Source organism: Octopus bimaculoides, chromosome 8 (assembly GCF_001194135.2).
Source record: "Octopus bimaculoides isolate UCB-OBI-ISO-001 chromosome 8, ASM119413v2, whole genome shotgun sequence".
In the NCBI taxonomy this organism is placed as follows: domain Eukaryota; kingdom Metazoa; phylum Mollusca; class Cephalopoda; order Octopoda; family Octopodidae; genus Octopus; species Octopus bimaculoides.
In genome coordinates, this window is record NC_068988.1 from 29376701 (window position 1) to 29381299 (window position 4599).

The 4599-nt window shown below is 36.6% G+C and overlaps 1 long non-coding RNA gene across 1 annotated transcript in view; it reads right to left on the reverse strand.

The window, feature by feature from the left end:
• Window positions 1-37: 37 nt before the first annotated feature.
• LOC106874634 (uncharacterized) overlaps window positions 38-4599 on the reverse strand; it is a 51771-nt gene continuing 47209 nt past the window's right edge. Inside the window, exons 2-3 of the long non-coding RNA XR_001410027.2 lie at window positions 3015-3109; window positions 38-201 (exon numbers count right to left, since the gene is read on the reverse strand). This is a non-coding gene — a long non-coding RNA (uncharacterized LOC106874634). The remainder of the gene's footprint in view (window positions 202-3014; window positions 3110-4599) is intronic.

Consider the following 4599-nt stretch of genomic DNA (forward strand, 5'->3'; position numbering starts at 1 on the left):
TAAATCACGCAAAAACAATGAAAATAACACTGACATCTCATTTTAACAAATATATTTACCAAAATTACATAAAAATCTCTTGAAATGCTAAAGAGTAAATTTATTCAATAAAATCGCCATTGGCTTCAACCACAGCCTCCAGATGACTTCGGAATCTCCTACAACTCTTCTGGACGGTCTCTTTAATTAAGTTGTTGAATGCTGCCATAATCCCCAAAAAATGAAGAAAAAAGACACGCAAAGAATAAGAACGCAAGGACGTGGAACATGCAAAATATTAACAGACACTCAGGCATGGAAAGAAAGGGTGTTTTATGTTTCAAGCAAAGCTCTTCTTCAGAAACAGGAGACAGAAGAAAGTTCAAGAGAAAAGGAAGAAGGGAAAAAAAGAATCGCCAACGATCCACATGTAGTTACATATGTTTATATATATTAAGTCTGGAACTTATTCTATTGGTTACTTTTGCCAAACCACTAAGTTACGGAGATATAAACAAAACAACAGCAGTTTTCAAGCAGTGATGGTGGTGGGATGACAAACATAGACACATATGTATATGTGTGTGTGTGTTCATACACACACGCACATATATAGCCACGCACACATATATGACAGGCTTCTTTTTGCTTTCATCTACACACATGCACACACACACACACACACAATGATGAGCTTCTTTCTGCTTTCATTTACCAGATCCACTGAGAAGGCCTGGGTTTACCAACAGCTTCAGTAAAAGACACTTTGCCAGGAGTGGTAAGCAGTAGGATTGAACTCAAAACCATGCAGTCAGTAAATCAATGTCTCACCTCCACAGCCATCCCTACTTTTAAACGTGACATCAATCAAACTGAAGACAATAACAAGACATCACGATATGGATAATCTAACACTTAAAAGCCATTGCATGAGCAACTGTTCTGACAATATGTAAGAGGTCAACGTTTTCTGAAAACTGTTCCACGCTGTTGCAGTTACAGAAAAACACACGATAATAAAACACTAAAAAGGGAAGTAAAACAAAAATAAAAATAAAAAATAATAATAATAATAAATCATTATTGTTGTTGTTGTTGTTGTTATTATTATTATTATCATTATTATTATTACTTTATTATTGTTATTATTACTTTAAGGCTGTATAATTAAAGATAAGTGTCTGAAATATATAGGGTATAAACACTGACTGGATAGAACATTCAATACGTGTTTAGGCTTTAACATACTTCAAAGCATGAAGTGTTTGAACAAGCCACCAGCCACAAAACTTCAAAGTCATTGTCAATAATATAATAAATATATAAATAAAATATATATATATATATGTATATATATATATATATTGTGTAGTCGTTTGGTACAGTTATGTAGGACATGTGAGATGAAGCCACTTAAAAACAAACGATTGATTGTAGAGTGAATCAACGAGAGACAGTGATGAAAGAAGTTTGGTCGCTCGTTTCAGATTTTTCCATAAAAAATCCAGTGGTACAGAGTGGGTCTTAACTAACATACATTCAGCTATGGCTACAGCAAGTACACCTATATAAGGGGGTCATTCTGTGCGGTCTGCATGCTCAAGCGCCATGCTCCATGCTCCACCACTGTAAAAAATCTTTATTATTGCAGCTCCGTATCATTATTTCTATGATGTACAAGTTTATATATATAATCTATCTTCCCAAATGCAAGTACGGTCTAACTTTCTGGAAAGTTTGTAAGCTCTAATTTTGGAGGAAGCTTGTGGAAGGGATAGACTCAGGAAGACATGGGATGAAGTGATGAGAAAGGATCTTCAGAGATAAAGGATCTTCAGACACTGAGCCTCACTGAAGAAACCAGGAGTCGTGGCGATTTGCTGTATTTGAGAAGACATTCCAAGCTACCTAAAATCAGTTCTCCATACATACAAACTTGTCCTTTACAGGTGCCAGTGCCTTGTAAAAAGCATTTGTGCCAATGCTGTACAGGAGGCACTTATGCTAGTGCCATGTAAAATGCACCCAGCACACTGTAAAGCAGTTGGTGTTAGGAAGGCTATCCAGCCATAGAAACCATATCACAAAAAACAATTGGGGGCCTGGACAACCCCTTGGCTGGCCAGCTCCATGTCAAACCATCCCACCCATGTCATGGATAATGGACATAAAACGATAATGATGGTGACCATCATTATGCCAACATATCATTCCAGCATGTATGACAGGCTTCTCTCAGTTTCCATCTAAAAAATCCACTCAGAAGGTTTTGGTCGGCCTGGAACTACAATGGGAGACACTTTCCCAAAGTGCCACACAGCGGGACTGAACCTGAAATCATGTGGTCGCATAGCAAATTTCTGACCCACACAGCCACACTTTCACCTCAAATACAAAGTTTAAACACCCTAAAGCACCCTGGTCGTCACACTAACACCATTTCCCTTCCTTTCAGTTAATCTCTCAAGTCGTTGGACACCACAGCAAGGATTTTAGTCACAGTGAGCTTACAATACATTCCAGCTGTTGCTTCCAACAATGACCTACAGTTTTATCTACCTTACACATACCTTGTACTATTTCCTTAATGTCTTATCTTTTATCTTTTGCTTGTTTCAGTCATTAGAATGTGGCCATGCTGGGGCACTGCCTTGAAGAATGTTCAGTCAAAAGAATCGACCCCCACCAGGCCTTATTTTTTTTTCAAGCCTGGTACTTTTTCTATCGGTGTCTTTTGCCAAACCACTAAGTTACAGGTGATGTAAACACACCAACACCAGTTATCAAGCAACGATACAAACAAATACAGATAAACAGACACACACACACAGATATAAACAACAGGCTTCTTTCAGTTTTCCGTCTCCTTTCTTAACTAATTAAATAATGGCTTCCTAGTGCAAAAGACATACTTTTTATTGTTAATTTCCTCCATTTTCTTATCTATACACACACACACAAACAGAGTTCATTATTAAAAATAAATCAGCCCTGTACAGAACAGAATTTGAAGAATTTAAAGTAAACCAACTTACTCAGCATTAGATGAATCATGAAATTCAGATTTCAGCACATTTTTGTAAATATCAAGAAAATGGTAAGCATAGTCTTCAAAATACTTTTGCTCGTTCTGTAAAAAAAAAAAATAAAGAAAAGAAATGATTATGCAAGAAAGTATTATAAAGTGAGTAGATTTAAATCTTTAGAATAAACAAGAATTCTACAATTATTTTCCTATGTTTGCAAGATATCTTTTACCTTTATTTGTTGTTGGCATGCAGCCATGCTGGAGCACTGCTTTGAAGGGTTTAGCTGAACAAATTGATCCCAGTATGCATTCTAAATATGGTATTTATTGTATTGGTCTCTTTTGCTGAGCCGCTAAGTAACAGAGACAGAAACAAATGAACTCCAGCTGTCAAGTTGTGGTGGGTGACAAACCAAAAACACATACATATATACACATGTACATATACACAAGCACAAAAAAACATAAGAATTGGGGTTGAAGTTTTTGACAAAAACCCTTCAAGGTGGTGCTCCAACATGACCACAGTCCAATGACTGAAACAAGTAAAATATAAAACGATAAACAGACAGTAAGACCTGGACTTCTGGCCACGTGGTCAGTTGTCCTTAATGTAACTACAACAATATATATTCTGCTGTAAAAGTAAATAAGTAAATCAATGGAAATCAGATAGAAATGATGGATAGACATATTGATTTTTGGCCTCACATTGACTGTTACATAAATAAAATCCCATTGATTCAATAAATGATGATATATTCCATGGAGTTTGTAGATGACATAATCATTTTTGAATGGATACTATTCTAATCATTAATTGCTCAACCACGAAGTAAAAATGTTACATCTTGCGTTAATAATGAAATAAAATAAGTCTTGTTCAATGACTGTGACAAAAATTGAACTCGCAACATTTGGATTAGTCTGCAGGTATTTTCACAGGTGTGCAACTGAGTTGGCAGTTTATCAGCAAATCAGACGAGGAATCAAAAACTTGTGTCCCATCACCAGCACTGTAGTTTCCATTCAGCTATTTTCCATCCAACTGCACCACCATCTTTGTTCATCACTTACTACAGTCACCTGTACCCCCACCCCCTGTCTCCAAACATCTGTCACTCCCTCTTTTACACTCTTCTCAAACTGCCCACCCTCACAATCCATTCTTTGTATCCCTCTTATGCTCACCTTCTTGTGCCTTGAGGGTACCATCACCATCTTTTCTTCTCGGCTACTCCCCCCCTCCATATATATTCTTTCATTCTTTTACTCGTTTCAGTCATTTTGATTGCAGCTTTGCTGGAGCACCACCTTTAGTCAAACAAATCGACCCCAGGACTTATTCTTAGTTAGCCTAGTATTTATTCTGTCAGTCTCTTTTTCTGAACTGCTAAGTTACAGGGATGTAAACACAGCAGCATCGGTAGTTAATCGGTGGGGAGACAAACACAGACACACAAACATACACATGTGTATGTATGTATGTGTGTATATATATATATATATATATATATATATATATATATATATAAAAATGAGAATGTCTGTCTGTCTGTCTGTGTGTTTCCCTAAAACTCGAGAACTACACA